This window comes from Coenobita brevimanus, chromosome 14, assembly GCF_032717465.1.
Source record: "Coenobita brevimanus isolate Jiangsu-jjx chromosome 14, ASM3271746v2, whole genome shotgun sequence".
Lineage (NCBI taxonomy): Eukaryota > Metazoa > Arthropoda > Malacostraca > Decapoda > Coenobitidae > Coenobita > Coenobita brevimanus.
Genome location: NC_136967.1, coordinates 42,851,015 through 42,859,059, shown reverse-complemented (window position 1 = coordinate 42,859,059; position 8,045 = coordinate 42,851,015).

Genomic DNA, 8,045 nt, shown 5'->3' with positions numbered 1-8,045 from the left:
TACTTGCTTATATTTTTTGTTGACCCTTTTGACTGCATCATCACTGCTACATCATCTCATGATCGCATTTGGCTGACTTCTAGATCCTCCTTTCTTACTGGTGGTAATTGCTGATTCAAGGTTGTTTACTAGGTCTTCATTGAACTCGTCTGTTGATAGAGGTGTGTAATTTTCATACCAATGTTCCAGCTTATTCTTATGATGCCCTTCTGCGTGGCAGGAATGGCGATTTATTTTCTAAGCCTGACGATTCTCCTAAAAGTTGCAGTGATTTCTACTTCGGCATATAAAGCAATATGGTCGGAGGTAAGGGAGTCCACAGTTTCACTGCTGTAATTCAGTTCTGGGTCATTGATGATGCAAATCTAATCCAGCCTGTTTCCCTGCATGTGTGTTGCTTCTGGTTGGTTGAGAGGCTTGATTACCGTATGTGTGCTTGTGAGGTGTGAGTATAGGATGACTCCATTTTGGCTTGCCTAGATGCATTACTGCCTAATTTTGGATGCACAGCATTCAGATCTCCAGCAATTATCATAAGTACATCTCTTGTCTATAGGTAAACCTGGTCTAGATTCAGCTTGCCATATCCAATATACACATTGACAGCCTGAAAGAACACTCTCCCTTTATCATCAGAGATGCCAACAGTGAGTGTCTAACTGTCCTCTCCGAGAAAGAATGTGGGGTTCAGCTTGACAGGTATGGTGTTCTTGATATAGGTGATGAGACCCCGATGTCCGGTGTAGGTGTTGCCGGCGCACTGTCTCTCAAAGCTGTCAACGGTGAATCGGTGATAGCCAGACAGGTCCAATTTGTCGTTCTCACAATGTTTAGTTTGCTGAAGGCAGACAATATCAATGTTGTTTTCTAATAAATACTGTTGTAGTTCGATGTATATGTGCCTCAGTCCGTTGATGTTCCATGTCATTTGAGTGAGGCGTTAATGGTCATGGTCAACCCGTGTCTGGTCAGTGTTTTATGCCAGATAAGTAAGGTCCTTGAGCTTGTCAATTCCTTCTGCTACTTTGGTGATCATTATGACAAGCTTTGGGTATGGTTGCTGTGCTGATTGCTTTAGCATACTTCTCACATCTTTGAGAAGTCTCTTGGCCAGGGGAGCCTCTTGTTGACAACGTAATGGCTTTCTGGCATTGCTCTGTTGCATATTCTTTGTCATAGGGGGTGGAGGATAGCGATGCTTTGTCTTGCTTATAATTCTTATCATTCTGTCGTGAGCAATGTTCTTTTTTATTTGGGGTTGTTTCATCTTTTTCATTCTCGTCACTCTGTCCTGAGTGTTGTTCCTTCCGTAGGTCTGCGATGATCCTCTTCATATCTGCAACTTTCTTCAAGTCATTCATCTCTGTGAGGTTCTCTTCAATTTGCTTGATTGCGTTACATATGCTGTCAGTTCTACTGTTGATAGTAGAATATGCTGCATTAGCTCACGCTGCCTATGAGGGTGCCAAGAAATTCGTATTTTGCGAGTTGTGGTTCTGGTTATGGAGTGCAGGGTGGGGAGTTATAGTGGACAGGGGTTCAGGGTAGGTTGTGGTGGGCAGGAGTGCTGCTGCTGATTGTGGTGTGAATTCATGTGAGGGATGACAGCGTCTTGTGTTGGGAATTTGAACTACACTGGAGGTCTGTGCAGGCTTACCATCCCTAGATATGTGCACACAATTTACAGAATTTGCAATATGTTTTCCTACACAGTTTGCACACTTAAGGGTAACTTTTTCACCTCCTTATTTTATCAATACATACTGATGATGGGTGGTTCTCTGCACATTGCCTACATTTAAGTGTACAATTTCTTTTTCTTCTTCGCTAGGTTCATGATTCCAGCTACAGGAAACTCCACAGAGGGTAGGTCTAGGAATATATTCCTCTACAGTAGGTCGTGATCTATGATTGATAGTGTAATTGATCATGGTATACCTCCTGTGCACCAGGCGATGACCTCTTTGTGGTATTTGCTCCATTTCTTCCAAGTGGCTCCTCTAAGGTATGGATATTCCTAGTTAATATAATTCAGTGGAATATCAGTATGCAAATCCCTTAATGATGATTCCTATCTTCTCTCCAGGTGTGGCTTTAAATAGAATTATTCCATCAAAGCTTTCCGTTGTATGTTTGTGTGCCATGCTTGCATCTTTACCAATTATATCACTGGGCTAGTTTTGCCAAAGAGAGTTTTAAGTCCTGCTCGATAAACTTTTGTGATCCATTCTGTTTTTTCTTCCTTATTGAGGTTGCAATGCCTTCGAAAGAACAGTACTCTACCATTCTCTGTAGTGTTTTGTCAGGCAACTTGCTGAGCTTGTGAGAAATGTTGCCGTTTTTCCTGTTTCTGCTCGCGCCTTGATTGTACTAAAGTGAAGCTGTCATCTGCAGGGCCAGATCCATTCTCAGTTACATTTAAGTTAGTTTCACTTAGTTTACCTGCTTCACAAATTGGGTTTTCCTTACCACTGTTACTGTCATTATCATTTTCACTCTCCTGAGCTAAAGTTGTTGAGTACTGAGGGTGATTTCCGTCCATCATCGCCTTAGTGGGGTGAGAGTGAGAGGGAAAGAGGTCAGGTGGTGGCCTCTGACTTCTGTGGCTGTCTGCACGCGACTGTAGGCCTGCAGATTTTGTATGTTCCAGAAGGGCTGCTTCAGCAGGCATGCTAGTAGAATGGAGGAGTCACGGGCCATCACAATGCACTCACAATTTGTTTTTTCTTCTTCCTTAAGTGCCACTCTTGATATTTCATGCCTTCTAGTGCTTCTAGGTGACTTCACACACACTGTGGTATAATTTGATAATTGACAGTTCAAGATATCTTGTATATGAAGTGTTTACTGTGGAGCTCAAGTACAAATGTCCTACTCTGATGGTGGGTGGGCATGGCCTGTTCACTTCAGGTTCCCGTGCCCGACCCCGTCTTGCTATTATGTCCACGTCTTGGTTGGTTCTTTTTCTGGCTCATCTGACCATCTCCAACGCCATTCACTACTACCTAAGACTCTGCTGTGAGGAACTTGTGGTGTAGAGACCCTACTATAAAGGTACGACCGATCAAGCAGTTTGGTAGGGATATAGCTTCGGGTGTTCCTTTATAACTACGTCAGAATATCAATGAAACTGTCGACTCCCATTCCCTAATTCCCAGGATCTCTCCATGTACCACAAAACAATTGGCAGATTATCCTTCCTTTGGTTTTACATTATTACTTTTTGTGTAGTCTATTTCCTACTTGATAGCAGTATTGACGACATTTTAAAAAAGGATTACGGAAAGCATTACAAGCCTATATTCAACTTCCTGCAATGAAGTGAATACGTCTGGGAAGTAAGGACGATACCAGAAAATCAGACTCAAAGTACTAACTGACTCCCTGTGTGTCTGTTGAGAACATTATCTTCTACAGTAGCCTACGGGGAGACCTGCTACATTGCGGTGGAAGGTGTATGGGGACCGACAGACCATGAGCCACATAGACAGTCATAAGTCTCAGCTGTCCAAGCGGCTCATTTTGCTGTCTAGATGAGTAACTCCTCTGCCGGGGTAGTCTCGTTGTTCTTGCTAAGTATATGAAGCAGACTATTTTTTAAATGTCTTCTTTTGCAGTGAAGTACTTTTTTTTTTTTTTAATCTTGCTACCAACAAACAATTACAGAGACTACCGGAGGGGTTAATGAAGACTGTGTTTTCCTAACTCTGCCGTTCGTAGTCTACAAATATATTTGCTGTCTTTGTTGAATATACAGTAGGCAGTCTTGCTCGGTTTGGGGGTGACTTTTCGAACCAGAGGGGTTAGCTATAGCCTTCATTAACCCCTTCTGTATCTGAGAACCTTGATAAGAGGAATAAACCTAGTGGTGACAAGTATGTGACGAGATGTAGGTTATTGAAGGGAAGGTGTGAGTAGATTCTTTATTTATTTATTCATTTGTTATTACACAGGGATGCTCCATTTCGTTTGAATGCAAATGCTGTTCTACCTCCTACCCCACCACCTCCGACAATTGCCGTGGGTACTGTGTGGACTACAGATACTGCAAGGCCGGTCTGCTACCACTAGTCTCGTGTTTGCCAGAAAGTCAATATTGCGTCTGCTGTCCCAGCAAGTGTCTATCATAAGTGTCTTTCATTCTGCCCTCTCCTGATTTCACACTAGCTTGAACATACGCCAAAATTAGTCAGGAAAATTATTCAGCAAGCCCAGCATATCGTAATTTTTGCTTAATCATTCAGTTACATTTAACAGTTCATCATTTTGCACTGTTTTCTAAACGTCTTCATTTGCAGTGAAGTACTTTTTATTTTATTTTAATCTTGCTATCAACAAATGAGGTGGTACCTCGGATTGCCACCACCGGCAGGGTAGGGCTGGCAGCACGGGGTCCTCCTGGTCGCCATCAAGCGACTGTGCCGGCAGCAACTGTTGCTATTTCCGGGAATATTCGTCAGCGAAGAAGTGAAAGTGCGGGCTTATTCTTCACCAACATCTGCGATCTTACCACAAATTTAAGCTCAGTTCAGTTTTTCCTTCAGTCCATATCCCCTTTGGTCCTTTTCCTCACAGAACCACAAATCTCACGCTTTACCGATATATCCCCATTTTGTTTTCCTGGTTACCATCTCCTTACAAACATCCGTAACAAGGGCAGCACCTGTTGTTATATCAAATCCCAATATGCAGTTGACATTATTTTAATTCACTTGACTCAGTTTTGATTACTCATTATATAAACTAAATTGTCAAAATATTACTGTCATAAAAAGACTTTGTGGTTACTTGTAGAGAAATTATATATATTAGACTTGTGGACGAGCGGTTGTTATACTTGAGTTGTTTGTACGTTGATAATCTTGGTTCCCATTTGTGATGTAGTGACAGGAGAGCTAAAGAAGAGTATGGGACTATTTTTATTTGTCTTGGAAATATTAACAAGTAGAGTCCCTGTCTCCCTGTCTCACTCTCTCTCTCTCTCTCTCTTCCAAGTTGCTAAGCCTTTCTCCCCACTACCTGCCGATTCTATCTCCTCTCTTCTTCTGAGCTCTCTTTCCTAAATTCTGGTGAAACAGGAGTCATGTCACGTGTGTTCCCTGTGGTTGGAAAGTTCTAGAAGCCTGTGTGTGAGTATGTGTGTATCTGTGTGTATGGTCAACAAGGCTTTGTTCTCCTGCTGTATCGCTGACAAACTAACTGCATCATCTCCTGACTGGCTACTTCGTAATCTGTCGTCAGCTTTTCTTCAGTGTAACTTGTAAGATCATTTCCCATTCCCAGGCTCGCATAGAGCTGTCTATCTGTCTATTTATCTATCTATCTATTATGATTTGTAAATATAATATGGACTCCTAACATTGCTCGGTCCACGCAGCTGAAGGTCCTCCGACAGCAATTATCATTGACACATGCTAATCTATTAGTACATAATATTGATTATAATATTGTATACATATAATATTCATAGTAAATTGCAATGATCAAGATATTAAATATTAAACAAGTTGTATACATATTTGAATAAATGCCCAAAATTTGAGGGCCCATACAGAGTAATTAACAAAAAAGCAAACAAAGTTTTAATTAAGTCACTTTCAAGTGGCGAGGAGAAACAAGTTTATATGGACCATTTAAAACGAGTTTCAAGGGAATTATCCAATAATTATTCAGCCTCGGATACAACCAAACAGGCGAACGTACCTCAAGAAACCAAGCAAGAAAACAACAATGACTGCAAAAAGAAATTAAGGTCATATAGCAAACAATCGAACATAGGTGCAACTGTTCCAATCAAATCTACAGTATATCATTTACGAGAATTAAATATCGATTTAAACTCCTTCTATAAATGAAATAACAATCAACTGTAATGTACATCATCAGTATCATCGACCACAGCATGACCATATTAGGAAATTAATAGATTTTTTTTTTTTCGGTAGGTTACGATGAAGGAACGTATGCTATGGATTCTCCTCTACATGCAAGAGGATATGCACACTTAGACCCCCCAACACATAGTATGACAAGGATGCCTCATAGCTCCAACAGCCACGACTACATTCGTTAAGGACGTCATGAGTACTGAAATAAGTCTGGATTACTTGTATGAATTACCTACTTATCTAGACAGACTTGCGACGCCGATGATAGGAAATTATGTTTCACAAGCACATAACACAAAAGATGTGAATGAAATGGTAAGGTTAGCGAAATGGAAACTAGAACAGGCAAAGTCAACTATGCTCATCATGATCCAAGATCTCCCATCTTATGGAACGGAGGTACTGAGCGACAGGAACAACATCACACGTACTCGCCAAAAGCGCGGTTTGTTCAACCTGGGTGGCGCAGTTCTTGGGAACATCTTTGGATTGGCTACAGAGGATGACCTTAAAGAAATAAACAACAAATTTAATAAGATAGCTCAGGTACTAACATACCAAGATAAATTCATCACAGGACAGAACTCAGCAATACACCAGGTGAACAAAGCCTAGTGACCATACACACACATACACACATACTCACACACAGGCTTCTAGAACTTTCCAACCACAGGGAACACACGTGACACGACTCCTGTTTCACCAAAATTTAGGAAAGAGGGCTCAGAAGAAGAGAGGCGATAGAATCGGCAGGTAGTGGGGAGAAAGGCTTAGCAACATGGAAGAGAGAGAGAGAAGGAGACAGACCATAGAACAGGCAGGTAGTAGGGAGAAGGACTTAGCAACATGGAGAGAGAGAGAGAGAGAGAGCTAGTCAGGAGGAAGCTCGCGGGACTCTACCTAACTTCACTCGTGTGTGAGAGACTTGTTAATATTTCCAAGACAAATAAAAATAGTCCCATACTATTCTTTACCTCTCCTGTCATTGCATGACAAAAGGGAACCAAGATTATCTACTTACAAAAACTCAAGTATAACAACCGCTCGTCCACAAGTCTAATAGATATAACTTCTCTACAAGTAACTACAAAGTCATTTTTATGACATTACCAAATATATTTGTGTAGTTTATCGCTCCCCCAATGCTTCTTCAGAACCCAGTGTATTTGATTCCATATTCACACAGTTGAGTAACCTTAACCTTGCCCTTAGCACCGAAATTACCATTTTGGGTTATTTTAACATACATAATGTTGAATGTATATTGCATTCTGCCAGGACGACGCTGGAGCGAGCTGTTTGCAGAATCATTTAATCTCACCCAGCTGGTACAGCAACCAACCAGAATACCTGATAATCCTGACCAAAATGCCCATCTTTTGGGTTTATTCTTGACAAATAATCCAGATCAATACAGGAGAGAGGTACTGTCACCACCTGGATCCTCTGACCACAATTTCATCAAAGCCTCATTAGTTAACCCCCCTGCACCTCCCTATTCTGAACCTGTCAGGGTGATCCGATGGCACTTTGATAGGGCAAACCGGGATGGATTTAGAAATTATCTTGCTAGCATTCCATGGGTCCATGGAAGTCTTTCTTCTCTAGTGATCCCAATTCTACCCAGTCCCACATTTGCGACTTAATACTATTCCTCATACCAATTAATCTGGCCAGGCATGTATGGCAACACTGTTCTTGCCTAGATTCTGATTGGCTGGAGGTGTTTGTTCGATTTTGTTGTTGCTAAAACTGATACTCTTTTTATAATCAGATGTGATACTGAGTTTGTCAACAATACAATCGTCAAAAGGAAATAAGAAATCCGGTATATACTTATCAGCAATGAAATTTTCGTAGGAAGGTAGAGATATGAGTCAATAAAGTATTGTAACAGTCCAAGTCAAGGTCAGCGTTCGAACAATTCCTTAAAATCTCCGACACTCCGTAATATAACAGAAAATTAAGGAAACCTGCTTAGTCTAAGCGTTAGTATAACACATTTAAATTCTAAGATCAGTCCGTACTGTGATAACAGAGGATATATAATGAAATAGTTTTCCTTTAGCTTACTTTGATTTTTCGCGATTTTTTCAAACCTCCCTTCCCGCAGAACTCGTTTTTTCATTAGAATTTTTAATTATTCAGAGTTGT